The sequence below is a fragment of the Fundulus heteroclitus genome, chromosome 5 (genome assembly GCF_011125445.2).
Source record: "Fundulus heteroclitus isolate FHET01 chromosome 5, MU-UCD_Fhet_4.1, whole genome shotgun sequence".
Lineage (NCBI taxonomy): Eukaryota > Metazoa > Chordata > Actinopteri > Cyprinodontiformes > Fundulidae > Fundulus > Fundulus heteroclitus.
Window position 1 is genome coordinate 30,227,562 of NC_046365.1, and position 22,721 is coordinate 30,250,282.

General features: G+C 40.2%; 1 protein-coding gene across 1 annotated transcript in view; it reads right to left on the bottom strand.

The window, feature by feature from the left end:
* Positions 1-22,362, bottom strand: part of LOC105939452 (vasorin) — a 41,236-nt gene extending 18,874 nt beyond the window's left edge. The window contains exon 1 of the mRNA XM_036137383.1: positions 22,119-22,362. The gene's annotated coding sequence lies outside the window, so the exon portion shown is untranslated. The remainder of the gene's footprint in view (positions 1-22,118) is intronic.
* Positions 22,363-22,721: the final 359 nt, after the last annotated feature.

Below are 22,721 nucleotides of genomic sequence, written 5' to 3' on the forward strand. Positions count from 1 at the left end.
AAAACAAAAAACAAAAATACGTTGCACAATAGCAGATGTGTTTAATTATATGCAGCTTAATTTTTAGATCAGCGATGACTTCATGGCTTAGTCTCACACACACACACACACACACACACACACACACACACACACACACACACACACACACACACACACACACACACACACACACACACACACACACACACACACACACACACACACACATACACAAACCCATCACGCCTTATCTGGGCTACATACCATTAATCATGAGAGAAACCAGGCACTCAATGTTCAGCACTTGCTTCACTATCTGCTGATAAACTGATATGTGGTCCCCTTAAATAAGAAATAACTTTTTATATCTCTAAACTAATGTTAAAATGCCCTTAATCCATTAACAGTATTTCTTTGCGAACATTCCTACGTTCCTCCCAAATACCAAACTTACCCTATGAATGATTTAGTTGCTCAAGGTTAGAGGTCATGTTAACACTGTGTTTTGCGCTCACTCTTTTTTTCTCAGGAATGTCACTGATGTTCAGCTGAAACCTAAGTAAAGAGTAAAGTAGCCAAACACACACATACACTCACTGGCCCCTTTATTAGGTACACCTGTCCAACTGCTCATTAACGCACATTTCTAATCAGCCAATCACATGACAACAACTCAATGCATTTAGGCCTGTAGACACGATCAAGACATTCTGCTGCAGTTCAAACAGCATCAGAATGGGGCAGAAAGGTGATTTAAGTGACTTTGAACGTGGCGTGGTTGTTGGTGCCAGACGGACTGGTCTGAGTGTTTCAGAAACTGCTGATCTACTGGGATTTTCACGCACAACCATCTCTAGCGTTCACAGAGAATGGTACGAAAAAGAGAGGCATTATAGGTGAGCGGCAGTTCTGTGGGCGTAAATGCAACAGAAAGGCAACAGTAACTCAAATAACCACTCGCTACAACTAAGGTATGCAGAAGAGCATCTCTGAACACCAACACGTCAAACCTTGAGGCGGATGGGCTACAGCGACAGTCGACAGAAGACCACACCGGGTGTCACTCCTGTCAGCTTAGAACGGGAAACTGAGGCTACGGTTCTCAAAGGCTCATTGGACAATACAAGATTGGAAAAACATTGTCTGGTCTGATGAGTCTGGGTTTCACAGTTGTCAGGACTAGGAAACTTACCTGAGTGTTTTGGGTCAAGTATCAAGCTTGTTGCAGACCTGATTATGGCATGGAGCTTTTTTAACAGGAGTTGGCTTGGCTCCTCAGTTCCAATGTCAGGAACTCTTAATTATTCATCATACTAAGATATTTTGGCGATTACATGCTCCCAAATGTATGTGAACAGTTCAAGAATGGTTGACTCTTTAATGCCATTCATCACCATAGTTCATGAAAATATGTAACGGGAGATGAATGGCCATCAAAATGCTTAAATTCAACTATACATTATAATCTGGAAACTTTTTTTTTTTACTACAGTCTGTTCCCACTTATTTTGGTCCTGATCTTTGTTGACTCTCACAAAATATATCAGATAAGGTTCTGATCTAACCAAGAATAACTCCAAGTCTAGCACACTGGCCGCCCGCTGCACACCTGTTTCTACACGTGTTGCTCCTACATGTGGGCTGAGACGCCTATGTTGTGCTTTTACTCCTTTTATTGTTCCCGCTACGACATTAGCAAACACACTGACGGTGATGGAGAGGCATTCCCTTCCCGAGCCAACAGCAAGGTTTGTGCGACACAGGAAAACATACAAAGCCTCTGTGCATGCCCTGACAGAGCATCTCGCACAGCACAACTCTGCACAATGACAATGTAATGGCACTTTTTCCAACTTTTTTGAAACACAGACAAAAATCAAGTGTCCATGGATCAACTTTGTTCTGTAATGCAAGCAGAGACAGTGACGCGAGCGCTGCCAGAAAGTATTGTAGAAGCAGAAGTCAGCTGGAACTTTACGTTTCTATTGACAAGTTGACATCCATCATTAGACCAGAACTGGGTGATATGATCCAAAATCATCTCATCTGAGGCTGAATGGAGGTTTTAGTGAAGTAGTAGCCCCTTATCATCATCTCACAACCACTTTTATTAAAACAAGACCATGATAAAAATAATAAACAATAAAGCATGTGTGGGGAGGCGGCGCACACCTACTGACCGACTCTGTTAACCCTCACAAAAAACATACAGCACAATTTAAAGTTGAAAGTTTTATGTCATTATTGCCTATGCTGATCGGCAAGTGATCAAAACACATACATTTTCCCTTTATTGTCTCTGACAATGTTTTTTTTTATCCGTTGTTCGTTTTTTTATCCACTCCCAGTTTCTACTAAAGAACTTGACTGAAACCGGTCTGAAACTCAAAAACTTTTCTGGCCGCTGATTTCACCATATAGACACGGTCGTTTGGTTCTTACAGTGCGAAACATACCCACAGTTTATCATAGTCAGTGATGTGTTTGTAAGTAAAGCTTTTTAAAAAGGAAACTGTCCAGACATCTTTGTGTTTCTTTAGGGCCATGAGAGAAAGTGAATCTTAAGCAGATAACAGGAAGGCTCAATATGTTACAGCAGAATTGGTGGCATTTGGAAATGCTGGCAGCCTTTTGGACATTTCAGTGTTAAGGTAAGGCTTTATTTTATTTAGGCATTATATAGAGACTGGCAGCCTGTCCAGAGTGTTTCCCTCTCACCTAATGACCACTGGAGATGAGCACCAGCTCCCTCGTGACCCTGAACGTATAAACGGGTATAGACAATTGATGGAAGGATGAATATACTGCTGCTATAGTAATATAGGTCATGCTAAATTCAGTTTAAAATGACCTCTGCAGGTTATTTATCTGTAGTTTTGAAATCTTAGTAAAATCCTTTTTTAAGTAGACTGCTCTTTCACACACAGTGTAACATAGTCTCTAACGCAATTTGAGGCTATAAAATTACATGATGATTGATCCTTTTAGGGTGCCTTGATAAAAATGTTGAAAATAGTGTATTCATACCGTGCCATATCATAGCTGTTATTGAGAAATTAGAATCAGGTAAAATAGATACTACAGAAATTAGCTACAAAATGCCAGAGTGGCTCTAAAAAGTTAATAATATAACATTAAAGCAGACTTTTTGTTCTTGACATTATTTCACCAGAGATGCAACAACTGCAGGTCTTGCCAAGTCCGCTATCGCTGAATTTCCAAAGGATCGCCAAAACAAAATAAATAACATTTAATGACATTAGTCAGAGCTAAAAATATTCAAACTGCAGCCAGTCGTTGCATGACGCTGCAGAGAAAGATCAAGAACCGGAATGACTAATGGACAATACTGAACAATAAACCTTTAGCACTTTTTAAAGTCCGCTGATGCAGTGCTGTCTGTGACAAAGCTCCAACCAATGTTGACTTTGATCCCAAACATGCCATTCCATATGCTTGTGGTTAAATCACAGGCCTCGCTGCGCTCTGTGGGGTGAAACTGGACTCCGAGGTAGAAACACGTGAAGGAATGGCGACGACACGCTCGACTGCAGACCAGGCGCTGACACACGACTATGAAAAGGGCCTCAGGGGCTTTGCAGGGATTTTGAGAGGGAGGAATGGGGGGGAAATGGTGTCGTGTTTATATAGATAAGGAGGGCTACATATGCAGACACACATGCAGCTAAAACACACACTAACAGAAAGAATGAAGAACCAGACACATGAGCACAACAATATAAACACAATTAAAAGTGCAATATTAGCAAGAGAGCCTCTAATTTGCTCTCCAAAATAAACAGTAACCTAACAAATGTGAAAAAACAAGATTCTGATTTCTAATTTTTTCTTTCCGGACAGCTTGGTTCTACAGTTGGCTCCTTACCTTAACTGGATACATTTGACAAAGTCTGAGTCCCCACTGTTCTTTCAAATTAGGAGTATATCTGCTATATATTTGCTTTGGAAACGACCAAAAAAATTACTATAATTACACTGTGCATGAACATAATTCGAAACAACTATGTGTATTTGTCTGTTTTCCATTTAAATTTATATTATTTCATGTCAAAGTTTTTATTCTACCTGTACCCTGGTTAGTTGCTCACTTGTGAACCCGACCTGATTCAAAATTAAAAAGGTTTGGGGCTTAAAGAAACATTTCTGAGAGAAATTTTACATCATGAATATCTGCATTGTTGGTTATTATGTCTTTTTTATTTCTTTTTGGTTCTCCTGTTAGTTCAGCCAATATTCAGGAAGTTATTAAATAAGTCCTTCACCATTATTCGTGGCTGATTTTTGCAAACTTGTAACAGCATGTTTTTTTTCCTCGGTAGGCCTGAGCCGTCTCGCTTGGTGCAATTATATTTGATAAATTACAGACATAAATCTTCAGAAATTACTAAAATCCCACGTATAATTTGTTCTAATGTTATGTTATGAAGATTTTATTTTACCCTCTGTTTCAAATTCCCAGTTGCACTCTTGTGAGTCTGACAGTTTATGTCTCATTGTTAAACCAAACAACATCCTGCAACTAGATCATATTTATTAGTCACATGACTGCTTTTTCTTACACTGGACAATGAGTAGGTTAGGTAAAACCCATTTTAATCTCAGGTTTTAAAAGCTGGTATGAAAGATCCCCAAAGCAGATATTAATTTATGCATGATTTGTACAACATGTCACCTGGCTGACAGAAACTTGTAATACTGAAAAAAAGTTGCATACAAATCTACCAAAACGCATTATTTGCAAAATATTGAAATAAACAGCAACCGTTCGAAATGCGCGATTTTAAGCAGAGGCATTATTATTATCTCTTTTTGTTTCTTTTTAGTGCTTCAATTAGTTTTGGAATCATTTTAAAACAAATATCTGAATTAGACTTTACCGTGCTTCTTGTCAGCCTATACAATCTTTAAAACAATCCCAAGATTAAAAACTAGTAAAAAAAAAGAAGAAGAAAAAAAAACATATTATTTCAAGCAGGCCTGAACTCTTACATTTCAAGTTGAGTCAATATATTTCTGAAAAAACAAAACAAAACAAAAAAAAAACTATGATGCAGCCGTTGATCAAGAACCTTTTCCAGTCACTTTGAAAAATGGCAGTGATCAAATTTTTAATGAGCCGGCAACTATAAACTGGCTATCAACCCAATCAAGACTCAAAAGAAATGCACTAAGTGCATTTTCCACAGTGATTGAGGCTGGAAAATTGCTCCATTAATACTTGCTGCATCAATTTGTCTAATATGTCTCATCTGTCATACTGAGAGCAGCGTGGTGTGTTTTGGCCCTACCAGAGGTATGGAGTAATGTTTCTGCAGCTGACTGACCTGCTGACTGCTTGGTTTGGGCCTGCACTAGTCTGTCTTTGTTTATGGAGCGTGTTGCGTTAGCCAAGAGCGGTTACAATGTCCTGATGTAACACACATGACAGACAGAAACTAACAAACACTCTTTTCTGGAAGCTCAAACTAGAAGCTGGCAGGTATCTATACTGCACAAAAAAAATTTTGGCTTTGATAAGACAGCTTCAGTTTTGCCTGTGGCAATAATGTTCAAAACTGATGTAGCTTTTACAACAGAAATGAGATCAATGGCAAAGGTTCACAATGATCTTTGGCAACCTTTTAGTGAAGATCCAGTTATTACTCTGGGAAAAATAGGTTTCAAACAATGCTTACTGTTTCAACCAAGGCTATAAATGATATGATCACTTATAGTGGAAATGACTTGAACATTTCTACTTTTTAATTAACTTAAGACAGATAAAACCAGTTGCATATAAAACAGGATATAAATGTGAAGGTATATTGGAGTGTGTTCCAGATTTGCAAATATGTTCAAATGAACACAAATTGCAATGATTTTCTTTCAGGAGGCAGAAAGCAAATGACCTTCCTGAAGTATTTTTTTTTAGTTATTTTGCGATATATATTCAATTTACAGTGTCTCTCAAAGGTATTTTTCCTCCACTAATTTTTATTGGGAAGCAAAAAACCAAACAGGACAAAATCCCAGCAAACTTCAGCGTGCATAACTGTTCACCCCCTCCTAAAGTCTGTACTTTATAGAGCCCCCTTTTGCGGCAATTATATCTGCCCTAAAATGTCTCCATGATCTCTGCACATCTAGAGTAAGGGGCTCTGCTGGTTTATGTTTGTTTGAAACAAAATAATTACAATCCAGAATCAAATTAATAACATAAAAACTTCACGCAAATGCATCATTGACTTCTCCTCCCCCTTTCCATTGACTAAAATGTACTAGTCCATGTCGTCACATAAAAGATCCTGGAAATGCAGCGTGGAGCTTGAGCGAGGAGCGGGACTGATCAGAAAGGAGAAAGCGGAGCAGTCAAAGCTGGAGCTGAAAGTGGAAAACCAGAGAGAAAAAAAACGATTTTTAAACAATACCGAATTTGGTTGAAGCACCGGATGTTTTCTAAACATCCCTGGATCTCAAGGAAGAAAATATTTAGAAGTCTGTTAAAAATGTGCGTTATAGCCCCAGATTTAAATATTTCATTTCAAATCAATTACAGTTATTTAGATTGTATTCCATGTGATCACTATCAGTTCAACCACTAACTGACAATGAGTCAAAAAATAACGACAGAAGAAAATGGTAGTTGCGCAATCCATGACACCGTAGTTGCTGAACCATGAGATGTACGGACTGGAGGCTTCTCCGATCCTGAAAAGCCAGAATGACGGTTCAGTCCAGAGCCGTCGGCCTGCTTCGTTCATTAGTACAACCCGGCTGCAGTAGGGGACCTGGGATATTTAAGAACAGCCATGGAGTGGGTGCAGTAATAGGTGCGTGTGGCGCAAAGGGACAGGTGGAAGCGCCAGAACCCAGACTGAAGTTAGCAGTAAAACCTGAATTCTGACTCGGCTGATTGTAAGCTACAGCTAATCACTTATATTCACCCACCAAGACGTGAGGTGGAGGTTGACTCTGATGACCATCACCAGAGTCCTCATGAGGGACTTTCGCCTGTGCTACAGTTGGACTTAAAAGCGTTGGCTATGATAGAAAACAGCAGGAGCCCTTTCTGTGAGCTTCCAGCTGGATTTGCATCATGATGAGAAAAACATCTGGTATTTAAATATCCTTACATCCATATTATAGAGCTAAATTGGGGCCATACAATTTGTTCAGTTTAGCTCCATAGTCCTTAGTTCAGTGAAAATCGAAGCATTTATTCTTTGTTTAGCTAAATACATTAAAGGTCCTTAAGATCAGCACGGTACTTCTCATTCCTGCAGCCGGTTCCGTTCTGCATGTAGAGAACCAAAAGTTTCTGGCACGACTTCACCGACTTCCGAGGTGCATGAAGACGGTCAATGAACCGGGAAGATAAAAACTTCAGCAACAACAACTTGAAGCATAAGGAGACTTTATTTGCGGACCGACACATTTTGGCTTGTGGCCTTCTTCAGGGTCATTCTTTCAACATCTAGACAGAAGAATGTGTTGCTCAATAAACCAGGAAAATATAAAATATCTTCTGGTGCCAGTAGGACATAGCAGTGAGTGTAAAAGTAAGCCTCCCCTCTTATTCTCCTTTATAAGTGGGCTCTGGGAAGCCATTTCCAGAAGACTGCACCCCCACGCTGAGTCTGATCCTCCCAAGCCTTCAACCAGGTGTCCTCAGATCAAATCCTCACTCCCTGTTCATCTATCGCTTCAACCCCTTCAATAAACCTTTAATCTGATATCCCTGTGGTGTGGTCCTTGATAGTGATATAAATCTATCAAAACTGTAACTGTTTTGCACTTACAGTCCATCCCGAACATTTGAATGTGCTTGAGTTTCTGCAAGTCTTCTGCTTGTCTTCCATTTCGAACACTGCTAATATTCCATTTTCTCCTTTGTCTAACTTTTGATCCACGTTACAACTCTCTGAAGTGGCATGTGGTTCTCATCTGTGAACAAGATGTCCAAATTAAAAACACCACAGACATGTCCGCGACCACAGCGCGCTACGCTGGTCTCCAGAAGAACAATGGTTTCTCAAGCCCGCTCAGATTAAAGTGACGCGTCTCACAACGGTAATGAAAAGTTCAGCTTCATTTATCACACCAAACTGTTTGACAGCGTGGACTTAAAAATGTTTCCTTATTCTCAGATTTAGCTAAACAAGGTTTTCCAGTCTGCAAACACCCTCCGTAGGGACGCGGTGGAATTAATTAAGCTTTTGTTCACATGTAGCTGCCTGCTTTGCATGCACTAAGTTCAAAGGTATTTTTTTTATCATTAAAGTCTTTCAAATCTTTGATGTTATGACTCATTTCAATTGAATCAATATCATTTGATTAAGCCATATAAGGTATGATTATGATGTGAACAGAAAATAAAACCAATTTTTTATTATTCTAAATAAAAATGTTAAAGGTTGCGCTGTTCATTTGTAGTCAAAACTTTGTGGAACCGCCTTTCACTTCGATTACTGTTTTAAGTCTTTGGGGTATTATTTCACCAGCTTTGCTTATCTAGAGACTGAAACTCTTGCCCAATTATTTTTTGAAGAATATCTCAAGCTCAGTCAGACTGTATGAAGATCAATTTTCAAGTCTTGTCCCAAATCAAAATGTGTATTGGACCATTCTGACACATAGATATACCTCAATCTAAACTATTTTATCACGGCTCTGGCTGTTGTCCTGCTAGAATCTGAACCTCCTTCCCGTACCCAAATCTTTTGCTCTCTCCAGGTCAGTGGGTCCCAAACCTGGTCTTCAAGAACTCCTGTCCTGCAGGTTTTAGGTATCTCCTTGCTGTCGCACACCAGCCTTAAATGAACGCACGGGTAAGATGTTTCTGCAGCACTTGATTGCGTGCAACCATTTGAATCAGGTGAGCTGGAACAGAGAGGCATCTAAAACATGCAGGACAGAGGTAGTTGGGGATCAGGGTTGGGAACCGCTGCTCTAGGTCATTTTATTTGGGATTGCCCCGTATTTAGTTCGAGGCATCTTCCAATCACCTCTGAAAAGTTTCCCCCTCCTCCTAAAGAAAGGTCTCACCACAGCACTATGCTGCCACTACCATTTGGCCTCATCTGACCAGATCACCTTCTTCCCCATGTTTGCTTTGTCCCCTGCATGACTTCTGGCAAACTTTAAGATGGACTTCTTTTGACCTTCTTTTTCCACCGCTCCATAAATACCAGATTTGCGGATTAAATGGGTAATAGTTATCCTATCAACAGATTATTCCAGTTAAGATTTGAAAAATCCCAGTTTGGCCGCGCCTGCAACTGTTGCTCTGTCTGTCAGGTCTTTCACTTCAGGTGGATTGTCATGTAAATTGTGCCATTCAAGATTAACTGAACAGTGCTTTGTGATGTGTTCAAAGCTTGGGATATTATTTTATTACCTAACCCTGCTTTAAACTTCTTGATGACTTTATCTCTGATCTGTCTGCTGTGTTCCTTGGTCTCCATGATGCTTTTTGCTCACACATATTCTGTAACAAACCTCTGAGGCCTTCACAAAGCTTAGTTTAAACTTGAAATATGTTTAAACTTGAAATATGTTTAAACACAGGCAGCAATTGTTTAGGAATTTGGTAACTAATTGGTTTCACCAGATTTCATTTAGGGTTAGTGAGACTAAAGGTGCCGAGTCCCTTCCTCTACACGCTCTACACCAACGACTGCACCAGTCTGTCCCCCAGAACCATTTAAAATGACCATTCTGATGACACAGCCAATTCTTGATTTCCTCACAGATGACCTCTCTGTTCAGGAATATAACAACATCATGGGTCACTTCACTCATTGGTGTGAAGACAATCACCTTGACCTTTACGCAACTAAAACAAAAGAGCTAGTAGTCAGTCCTCCCATTCCGTATCAAGGCAAGCCTTCATCATCAATAATCGAATCATGGGAATAGTTGACAGGTACAAATATCTGGGGGTGACGTTGAACAGTGAACTCACCTGTGATCAGCACATCGTAGAAATTCAACATCAGAGACAATCGGCCATATGTAAACTGAGAGCACTCTATGTGGCTCCACGTCTGCTTCCGTCACTGTGCCAAAGCATAATCGGATCCATTTTAGTGCAAGGCTCCACCTGCTTTCACAATATGCTCACTGTCAAAAACTGGACCAAACTCCCAAGCATAACCAGCATCACCAGAAAAATCTTTGGCCTGCCCATGTCCAATCTCTCTGAACTGAATAATAAGGCCATTAGCCGCAACTTCACAACTTCAATGGCACAGTACCCTACACACCCGCTAGAGGAATATCTTAACCAGTTACCCTCAGGACGCAGATACAGGACACCGAGGTGAAGGAGGGCTGAAGCCTGATGCCTGCGGTTATAGCTGCGCTGCTGAGGATGCTACGTACTGCTATGTGGGGCCCTGTGCTGTATTTTCATGATGTATTATTAATATCATTGTTATATTATTGTGCTGCATTATTAACTCTGTAGGCTGGTCTGTGGAAAAGAATTTCCCTTTGGGGACAATAAAGTCTCAAGTGAAGTTACCATTTTTATTTGTAAAATAAATGAAAACCATACATTATTTTTCCTTCCGTTTCACAATTATTGCTCTAGTGTGTGTTGGTCTGCAAATACATTAAGGTTTGTGGTTACAGCATGACAAAATTTGAGGAGTATAAATTCTAATGCAAGTTATTGTAATCACTGCTTAAAATATGTGATGGTCCTTGTAATATCTGAGGTCTTGTATTAGAAAAAAAAAAGACTTAACACTGAAATGTTACCTGGCAACATATATGTGAGTACCTGAAAAATTTAAAAGTATCTTTTACGTTAGTCAAATTAATTATGTTTACTTTAATGATATTCCATGATATTTTGGATATGTTACCATCCTGAGCAGTCCACTGTCTAGGGCCTCTCATTTTATCTACAAGGAGTTGATGCAATAAGCAGGGTTGTCCAGCTTCAGTCCACAAGGATCAATGACCTACGGGTCTTAGACGTGTCCTTCCTCCACAGCTGATTCGGCCCGTTACCGAGCTCTGCAGAATCCTGCCAATGAAGCCGAATCAACTAAATTCAAATTATTTCTTTTGCACTCAGACGTATAATAGCTGGTCCCGTTTGTCTTATATTAAAGGTGCTCCACAAAGCTTAAATAAAGAGTCCTCTACCATAAATATTGCTGCATTTTTCAAAGTGGGATGATGATTATTACGAACCAACCGATCCACTGGTGAGTAATTTGCAGAGGTTGAAATTTCAGGATTTGGTTGATTAAAAAAAAAGTTAAAATTTTGCACAAAGCACATTAACAACTTGCTTCCTCTCTGTATTCAGATGTTTGTGGACTCCAGAAAAGTCAATATAATCTTGACTCAATTTAATAATAATGTAGGCGTGTTGAAAACAAAATAAAGGGTAAGAACAAACATGAAACAGAAATTTGTATTCGTAGAGAATGTGTCGGTGATAGTTCTTTGTGAATCCTGTGACCAATTTAAAATAAAATAAACTCAATTAAACTGCTCCTGATCTACAAGGAAATTACTTGTTTTGCTAAAACTTTAATTTCTCACCAACTTTTATTTATTATGTTTTGGCAATTTCTGAGCATTTTTGCAATGAAGCAAAAATAAACACGTTTCTCTGTTGTTTCCCTCGCCTCTAGACCTAAATACATTTGAGATTTAATAATCTAGGCTTTAATGTTAGCAGCATTACTGACACATCTACATTCATCACCACTTGGATCTCGCTTTGATCTGTTTATCTTCCTGCCGTCATCAGACGGTGGGCTTCCAGTCAAATCTAAACATGGCTAATCTCTGAAACGCACGGTTTTCATTACGCAGTCGGGAAAATTTATTTGTTTTCAGCATTCGATGGTAGGTTTGACGGATTGTAAACGTCTTCTGTATCTGTGTTTCTTCTGCTTCGCTGGCTTCTCTGCGGGTCGACTCGTTCACCCTTTGGCCTCTGACCTTTTAATCCACAACCAGCTGCAGCGAGGCCTCAGAGGACGACTAAGTGATTCTGCGTGCGAGGGTCTGAGTGTGAGAGTGGGATGGGAAAATATGAGCGCGACAGAAAACTGTAAACCTTCGTTTCTTTAGGAAAATCCGTGGAGTTTGCCTGAGAGGACAGCCTGGGATTCGCTCAGAGCAGCGCTGTCACACTGTGACACAGATAATATTACAGCTGAGTTGATATTCTCATGTGGTAACCCTCATGTTTGCTCGCCTTGTGGGTGCAGTCTCTAAGTCTCCTTATGCAATATAGAATTTTGTCCCATTTCACTGTAAACGTGACCTTGAAAGGTATCTCAACTCCCTGAATTAATTGAGTTTTGGGAAAATCAAACATTTTTAAAATGTGCAAATCTAAAAAGTTTCTTGTGAATTTATATTCAGCCCCTTTTAATCTGAATCCTGTGAATAAAAAAACCCCTTTTTACATTTTAGCCTGCTCTCACAAACAAAATTGTACTTTAGGGAAGTCGACTTTATCAGAATATGTGCTTCATTAAATTCATTTAAAACATGTTTCTGGAAAAAACATGATTATGATCAGTAATGAAGTCATTATTAACAATAAATTGTCCTGACAGAGATCTAATGTGTAATAAAGCCAGTTTATATGACTTAGCGGTTGATATCATCTTTCTGGCTGGTTGTATCTGACAATTTATGGGTTTTAATTATGATTGTTTAGTACTGTATGTTATCCTTTTAAGCTTTGTTCTTTCTGCCACATATTCACACAGAGATTTTACAGCTATCTACATCAGGCAGCTAAGCTTTTCCTGGAAGTTATCATTTCTGATGGCCTTCTGGGCTATCATTCCTCAGCTATCATTTCTGAGGGCCTTCCCAGTATGATATCTCCCCCTTTTGAGGAACTTATCATGCTGGGGTATTACAGTGAAGTGATTTGTCTGTTCACAGGACAACACTTCAGCAAATCTGGCCTTGATAAAACAGTGACAGGCTTAAAGCCATTGTCAAGGGAAAGCTGCAGAAATACTGCTTAAATGTACCACAAGCCTTGTAGGGGACACATCAACCATGTAGGATAAGATGGTTTGGTCAGATGAGACCAAAGGCCAACGTGCAAAACACTGCTGTGGTCTGAAAAGAAACGTCGCCCAGAACACACCGTATCAACAATGAAACATGAAGGTGGCAGGATCAGGCTGCGTAAAGGGCTGTATCCAAATTACTCAGACCACATGGGAAGGTGAACGGGCTTCAATGCAGGTCAGAGCTGATAGCGGCAGAAAAGACTGGGATGGGGGTTCGCCTTCCTGTGGGGCAAAAACCCGTAACGCACAACCATAGTTTCAAGGCAATGGTTTAGATTAAGGCGTTAGAACAGGCGTAGTCAAAGTCCAGATCCAAATCCAAATGAGAATGTGTAACAAGACTTGGAAATTGATGTTCACGCTATATCGTAAAGAAGAATGGGCAAAATGATCAACGTCTAGATGTGAAGAACTGCCACAGACACACCTCAAAAGACTTAAAATCGGCTTACAGCAACAGGTGGGCTAAATATATAATAGTTTAAAAACGTTGCATGCCTTTCCTTCCACTTCCCATGTATGCCCCCATGATGTTTGTCTCTTACACATGTATTTATATACAATAACACTGAAGTCTGTGGTTATGTGAGGCGATCTGAAAAGGTTCAATGGATGTGAATAATTTTGCAGTGCACTGTAATCTGTCTGTAAATTATGGATTTAGTTATGACCAAGCAGGAACCTGGTAAAAGGGGGTTAATACCTGCGGCGTCTGTCGCTCATTAACGCATCACACTCCCTGACAGCAAGAAAGTCCAAGAGATCCGAATCTCTCTTAGGGTGCCTGTCAGAGGTTTCCAGCATTGCGGGTTATCTTCTGTCACCCTGCATCTCACCTTACCTGTTGGGCCTTTTGGGTTTGGAGGAATATCACAGGTTCAGACCTCTGTCTTCTAAAGTGCTTTGTCAAAGCCCTGCAGCCCCCAGGGAGCTGTCTATTTACAGCCTGAATGTGTGTATTTAAGCTCTAAAGTATGCTCAGGGGAACCCGGCCTATTGAATGAGGATGAAAGGGTGTATGCGCATACCGCCTGACTATCTGCCCCTAGGACAAGAAGATAGTGGGGCTCAGGAGGGGTGGGGTTCCTGTGATCTGTCAAAACCTCCACCATCTCAGACCCATACACCCTCAAGAAGTATTGATCCTCTTTGCGCGATTCAATGCGCCATTTTTTTCTTCGGTACAAAGAAACATAAACTGCCACCTCTGATTCCTACTAAATCAATAACTGATTCTCCTAGATCCTTAATAAAGTTTACTTTTAAAAGGTGCATAGCCACGTTATTTGACTTATACATCAGTAGCTCAGTCTGGTTGCATACAACGTTTTTATGAAAGTTTACCGCGTCCATATTAGTTTGTTATTTTTGGCATTTTACGCTTTGTTTTTGCTCAATTTGTTAGTAAATAAAGCTTTTAGTGTTTATTTTTAATAATACGTTACTGCGCATGCGCGGCAGGGGTTGAAACAAGGAAGCAGCTAACGGCTATTAGCATCTCTCAGCGAAACAATGCAGAATGGTCCAAGATCCAGTGAAAAAAGAGCGCAAAAACATATATGATTCAAAGAGGGAAAAGCCTGGAATGCCACTGGGAATACAGTATGAATGTTGGTGTTCACTGAAGTGGACACCAAACCTGTCACCTGTTGATTGCTCAGATGTGACCCCAGAGTTGATTGACGTGAGTAAATGTTCTGATATGAGGCTCTTAAAGTTTTTGTAGATCAGTGAATTTAATTAATAATGGTTGGTCTTCAATCACGTCGAGCTGCCGCTTTACTGCAACGCATTGCAGAGGGTCAGGCTTGGTCTGGCATTATTTAATACTGCTTTATTAATTAAGCAAACCGGCATTATGATAGTTCTACGATACTGTCGCTAGATGGCGCCACATCTGTTTATATCTGCTCATTGCGCCCAGTGGTGGATTCTATTTAGCCTCAAAAAGGATCATCAAAACACTATGAAGATGGAGGCTTGGTGTATATGACTCTATTTTATCATGATCAAACGGTTTTTGGAATTTGTTTTAAAAGCATATCACATGGCTATATACCTTTAATACTTAACACGTTAAAAAATAATTCAGCATTTTAATAATCAAGTATATGACATTTAATAGAAAATAAATTAAGGTAATCCTTTCACTGATCTGCGCATTAAGGCATCGTTTCTCACTGGTACCTTGACCAATACACTGTGAGGGTAACTTGGGGGAATGTTCTTAAGGACATGCTTCATGGGTTAGTAAAGGAGTAACAAGCCCTGAACCGTGCCGGCAGAGGCGAGGAGGCAGGGTGTGAGCTCAGACATTGCAAAGGTTCCAATCCAGTGAGCACATAAAGCTTCAAGTTTGAGCCTAAAATTCCTTTGGTGTCAGGGAAGGTTGTAAAGATGTAATGCGAGACATTTCATGACTCTGAAAACAGAAACCAAATTAGGTTATATCCTTGATCCTGTGAGACACAGTGTAATAGAGTAAACTCATTTTAGGATCTGATTTTGTAGACACAACAATCAGCTGAGAACACAGGGTGGCAGTAACACTTCCTACTTCATTCATTAAGGGTTTTAAAAAAAAAAGCCTGAAGTGTTCTTTTGAATTCTTAAAATGAATATTTACTTTTGTCACGCTAAGTAATTCTAGTGTCATTTCTGAAAACTGTAAATGTCTCTTCTGTATGTGCACCGCTCAATCAGCTGGAGACGCTAACTGGCCGACGTTTGATCGGCTGATGAAAAACATGGAAATATAGTCGTCTTTCAGTAAGTGAATAAACCACACTAACAGCTCATGCCAATTTCACAATTCAAAGTGGAGGAAACGGTCACTGAAAGAAAAACACTCAAAGTTAGTTGTTCTCAGTATTTACAGTATAAAGTGTTTACCTTCTCTACAGAAAAAAAGTTAGTTTTTTTTGTTTACCCTACCATTCATATAGCCCTTTAAAAACACATGGTTGACCAAAGTGCTGCACAAGTGAGACACATCCATCCATCCATCCATCCATCCATCCATTTTCTGACCCGCTTAATCCCTCATACACACAAAATAAAATTAAGAAAACACAATAAAATCAGACTAAAAACCTACATTCAATGTCAGACGCATAATGTGTTAAAAGCTAAGGACTAAACGTGTTTTCAAATGCCATATTTAAGCTCAACTGATGGAACTTGTATTAAGTACAAAAACGGCCGTTCCACTTGATCAACTCTGAATTTCCTCTGTGATTTAGGAACCACGCGCAGCATCTGGTTAGTGGACCCGAGGGAACGAGATGGGACTTAGGTGTGCAGCAGGTTGGACAGGTGGTGCAGGGCCATTAAGAAACTTGAAAACAAACAAAACTGATCCTGAAATAAATGGGCAGCCAGTGTAAAGAGGCTAACATCGGCGTAATGTGCTCTTGTAGTTTGCACGTTAAAAATCATGTTGCCGACGTTGTTTTAAAAAAGCTGAAGTCGAGACAACTCTGAAATCATTTTGTTTGTTCTAACGTAAAAGTGAAATTCTATTTTAAAGCGGCTAATCTTTAGCACACGCTGTATAACGCAGCTTTTGCTCCTTCCAGCCATGCCTCCATTGTCTACACCTGCTTACACTTGCAGGGTCACCTGGGGGCTTGTGTATATTTCACAGTGTTGGGCGAGACGTGGGGTACACCTTTGGAAGGTTCCTGCATGCAGACACTCATACCAACCACCAACCAAACATGCTATTTTTTGTTTTTCGACTGCAGGGGAAAGCTGTTGCATCCGGAGAGAACCCATGTATGCACCGGGGGAACATGCCAGCCTGATGCAGAAAGACCGTTTTGCTGTAAGCCAATAGCGCTGACAACAACTATGCCACTATGCAGCCATCTTTTCTCCTGATGTAAGTAGTGGATGACTGCTCTCAGTAGGAAGGCAAGGATAGAAAGATGTGAATGCTGTTAATTATAGTTGTTAGAAAGAAATCCAAAGTATGTACGGATGAAAGTTTTACAGAAACTACACGTTGGACATCTGCCATAACACTTAAGGCTGTGCATCTTTTAGAATGACTGCACTCGATAATTTGTGTATTTTAAAGCATTATGATTGAAGTATGGGTAAAAGAGTTATCAGCACTGTAAGAACCATGATAGCTGCCCCCCCCCCCCCCATGCTTAATTTGGCCCTTGTTGCACCGAAGCCTGTGTCAGACAGGGAGTCTAGATATTGGTTTGCAGGTACAGAGAGAATCAGAGGGGAATGAACCTGCACCTCGGGGTATTTGGACCTCTTCTCTCTATTTGTCATACAGCTATGGCCAAAATAACCGCAGATATTTAGTTTTTAATTTTCACAAGAGGTGATGTTGTCAGAACCAGGATGTGATCAACGCCAAAACCAACAGCAAAATATTGTCCCTATTTGACGCTTTCCAGACAAATTTGACACCTCATTTTGCTATTTGACAACCAAAGTAATAAAATATGTTCACAGCTAAGTTAGAATACTGTTAATGCAAGCAAAAAGAAAAGGAGAGAGTTCATTAGACCTACAGTAAATAAGCTCTCAAAAGACAGGTTGAAAATGCAGGAAAATCATGTCATTCATATCGGAACGATACGAACATAATGGTGTACATTTTAAAATGTTATTTTATTTTACAAAAATCAAAAATGAACAGGAAATAATGTTGAAGCAGTGAATTCTGAGCATAAATTAACTGCTGAGCTGTACCTAAAACCAGATCTTGGGTGGGTAAGCAGGAACAACCCTGCTGGACATGCAGTAAAAAAATAAATCTCAAGGCTAAATATGCCCCAATCTCAACAGAGGTATTAAAATTAATACACATATACCTTTTCTGTTTTCAATATCAAACTCCCGTAAACCACATCACCAATCTTTGTGACTACTGGCTCTCTGATTTCCAAATGTGAAAACAACACAGCACTGAAATATTCAGAACTAGAAACCTTCTTGGTTACTAGATAGTTGACTAAATATCCCATAAATAGAAAACACCAACGTCTGATCTGTTGTGCCAAATTATAGAAACGTGTGGATCTGCGTTCATTTTGTCTCATTTTTAAAGTTGGACAAACAAAAGAGACAGTAATTTGCAACCTGAAATGCAACTTCAGAGCTCGTTATGGAGGAATCGCCCTGAATTTAGTCTGCTCGACAAAGTCTGATGAATGAGACGCTCGTTTATATAATCACTGCAAGTCCACTCGCTCTGGTTGATCAAAGTGGGGTAGATTACGTCACACACTGGGACCTCATTCAAAATATCGGTGTGGTAATTTGGTCTATTTTATTCTAACTAGGAATTTCAGCGACGTAAACTTCGGCTAAAGCTTAACCAGAACAGGAGAGGGAGCAGCTGAAGCTGGAAATCAGATTTGCCTAATGGAGGTTGATCTCAGAAACCCACACCCGAAAGCCAAAAAAAACTTTGTGCAAATGGTTTAATGGAAATATAAATTACAACATGTATAAAGAAGCCAAGCTTAAGGAACAGGCATAAAAAAAAACAACAACAACATCACCCGTTTTAATCAAAGTGATGTTATTTCCCATTAAGACAAACGGTACAGTGACCGCAATCTGACCTGAGCAGAGGAGCAAGCTTTGTGTGTATCAGAGTGCGTTGAACCCCACAGGGCCCATTTAAGCTCACAAAGAGGAGGGATTTTTAGTTAATGTGGCTGACGGCAAGCAAAACGTCACACACACACACACACGGGCACACAAAATTCAGCGCAGAGCCTCATCTTCTTCACCTTCCCATCTTTAACTTCCCCTGTGGGGTTATTAACTCCCTGATTGGTGAGCTTTGGTTTCGGTCCCGTCCTGTTTAGTCGTCACGGCGGCATGACCCGAACACTTATTAGCTGACCCTCTGCGGTTAGTCCGGCTTTGAAAACGTGGAGGGTGAGGGGGTAGTTTGGGTTAAGCCTTCACCTCGAGGTGTTCGCCGCTGCATCTCACAAGAAGCTTAATTAAATTGCTGAGACACCGAGGCAGGAATGTTTGCTCTGCTCTCCGCCTCTACCTTTGCCATCACTGTGCCGCCACCTTTCTTTGCTTTTCCCATCCTCGTGCTCCACTTTAGGCTTCTTAGGGCCTCTGACTCCTCACAGATTAGACAATGAGGGCAGCAAGTCGCTGTATATTGTAAAGGCCGCAGCATGAGATCAAAATAAGACTGTTGAGTCTTAATAAACACACAGCTCAGTTGTGGGATATTCCTTTAAATCACAATGCAGTGTACATTTAGAGGCCTACAAATAGAGAACTATTAATTATTTTACTATACAAAATATTTCTGTGACATAGAATTCCCTTATTATTAAGTAACACCACATCACTTAAAAAATAAAAAAAACAAAAGTTAATATACCAGTCTAAGCTGTGGAGACACAGGTATTCCTGTCTTCTTAAAGCTCCTATTTAATTGATAATGGTACTTGTATTATGTTTTTATTCTTATCTATTTATTCATTTTATTAATGTATTTATTGGACCATGAGTCCGGAATAAAGTTTATCTATCAATCTAGTATGTATAATTGCGAACCATTTAGTATTTTAAAAATGTAACCAATAAATTATCCCACACAATATTCCAATTCTCAAAAATACCATCTCTGATTTTTTTTTTTTTGCACAATCAGCAGTTTGAATAGAGCTGCACGATATTTCCAACCACAGCCATCAACATATTTTTTGGGTGCAATTTTGTGTGACTACATGTAAATTGGAAAGTATTTGCACTTCCTGGTATTCACATTCTTCAAGCAAATAAACGGATAGCAATGGAGACCTTTAACCAAAATTCGGATGCTCGCTGAGAGCTGAAAGAGAAGGGCAACGGAGACGAGAGCTAATGGAAACTGATACTGCTATTGTAACACTCAACAACATCGTAATCAGTTGTTTGAACATTCTTTTACTTATGTACTAACCAGATATCATATGTCAAGGAATTCCAAGGTTTTCGAAAGTTAACGTATCAAAACTGCAAACATTTTCTCTCAAACCGCTCCATTGGATTAAAGTCATTTTAATGACAAAGTGCTGGAGTGACCAGAAAGTTTTGGTGCCGTACAAAACCCTCTGGTCCCAACGTGAAGCAAAGCACTGTCAGCTGGCTAAAAGAAGGGTCTTGCACTTTTCCTACAATTACAAGACAGATACATTTGTCTAATTCCAATTACAAAATACGATGAAAATCAAGGCGAGCAAGATAAAGAAGCTCCAGCCATCACTTTTAAGTACTGAGACCACAGCAAGCTGCATGTGAGCAGCATGTCTGTCAGGGTTAGGGCTAATTGGCTACCTTACCAGACAGCCTGACGAGTTAACCAGCTAATATTAGCTTGTTCGACTCCTAGAATTGCTCTATAAAGATAAGAACAGCAAAGGGAAAAATACTCTTCAATAAATAAATAAAAAACACTCTTGCCAAACTGTGACATTTCTGATGTCATAACCTTGAATGCCCGTCCACACCATTAGAAACATTGAGCAAAATTCCAATTTTGCATTCTCTATGAAAATAAAGTTAGATTTAGTAGCACTGCATGGCAGCAGAAAAAAATATGTTCTTTCAATAATATCTTATTATAATATGTCGATTACAATTAACCAACATTCTTCTGACTCTTTCCTTTCTTAATCCATTACACAATGTCTCCACCACTCTCTGGGTTTTGGTGTCACAGAGATTAAAAACATCCAGCTGTGGGCTTTAAGGGCAGTTAAAGTCAATCTAACAGGCCAAATATATGATTGATATACAAAACATAAATATGTGACACTTGAGATATAGTATCCCATACCAAATATTACGTCCACGTAATTATTTGCAATTTTGATATTACTACTATGATTGCCAGTCAACATATAATTAAGATATAATTAAGACATTTTGACCAACAAAAAAAGCAATCTTCATTGAAAGCTGATGACACCTGTCGCTTTGTGCTCATTTCTCCTAACGTGTTTCCTTCTGCTTAAATTGTATTATTTTTGATTGGATTGTGTGTGAGTTTTTTTTTTCATCAGCTGTAAAACATAATCTTTAAAATTGGCAGAAAGAAATGCTTGGACATTGTGTGTAAGGAAAGAAAAGTTTAAATTCTTGAACAGAATGTGTAAAATAAATTTAATGAGGTGCACTGAATGGGAGAAAGTAAAACATCTGAACAAAAAGCCAGCAACTTTAACAATTTCCAAACATATTGAATCTTTTATGTAGCCAGTCATCTTGCATCTATGATGTACAATTTGTGTTTTTAAAGTATAAAAGTAGTCTGCCATAAACAACACACTTCCAAACAAGAAGTGAAGCAGGTCTTATCACAAGAAGTGATAAGACCAGCATCGGCGTGACCCGGCAGGCAGGCAGGCTCCCTGTGTTGCGCCCCCCCCCCCCCCCCCCCACCCCCCCCCCCCCCCCCCACCCCCCACCCCCTCCCGGGCACCACAAACTAATCGCGCAAATAGAAGTTCCCCGGACGGAGACGATAAGACGGCCAGAGGTCGGGCTGGAGCCGTGGAGAGGGCGCAGATAACAACCTCTAATCCGAAAAATTCAACACTAACACGGTCTGAAGAAGCGATAGAGATAAGGGCTAATCCTGTTTCCACATATCTCTGCAGGGAGCCCCAGCCCCACCACCCACCCCCCTCTTTTTCGGTCTCCCTCCTCCTCCCACGCAGAGCGCGCCCGCTGGAGCGGAGCCTGACCCGGGAATACCGAGCCGTGCGCCGGGCGCGGAGGAATGCGAGGCACCGCCGCTGGAAGACGGTCTTTGACATGTGAAGCAGGCTGTGTGCATTTTTTTTTTCACAGAGCTGAAGAGAGATCTGTTCTTAGGCGTTAAAGTTTACCCAGGAATTGATCAGCTCTTAATCTAATCGATATCACAGCGTTCAGATTCAGTTGATGCATTGTTTTTTTTTTCCCACAGCTTTAAAAGCGCAACTTTTTCAACAGATAAACAAGAAAGGGTCTGTTAGATTCAGCGTGCGCGCAAAGTTTTCCCACCTCCGTGGAAGCGCAGGTCTAAGAGAAGCTTACCTTGGCAAAGTATAATCCAGAGCCCGCTGGAATGCAGCTTCAGCTCAAATTCCTTCTGCGCTTTAGGAGCGCGTTTCTCAATGACATTAAAAAAAAAAAAGCCTGAAAGAGAGGAAATAAAAATCTCAGCGCAGCGGTTAGCTCCGGGACATCGTTCAAAGGGAGCCGAGAATCACTGCAGCGCACTGAAGGCTCGCATCAGGTCCGCCGGACTTGCAACAAAAGCGCTCAGCAGAAGCGAGAGGAGGCGAGCACTTTAAGGAGCTGCGGGGAAGTGGGAGGGACGGGCGGGCAGGGCGCGCGTCCGTGCGCGCCCCCGACACACAACGCACCTGCAATCAAAGCTGATCTCAGAATCTTTTATGGTATTCATTAATATAGCTTTATTGGTTACTTATTACAGGTTATTGGCTATATATTTTTACAAAGACTGATATGAAGCAACATTGAGCGCCTCACATCCAGCTCACAGCAATAAATCAACAGGAGTCTTCATTTTTGTTCAGCAGTTCTCTCCCTTTTTTGCTTCATAATTGTTTAGTCTTTCTTCTCATTATTATTATTATTTTCCTTTATTTAGAGGCCGCTGCTTTACATGGAATC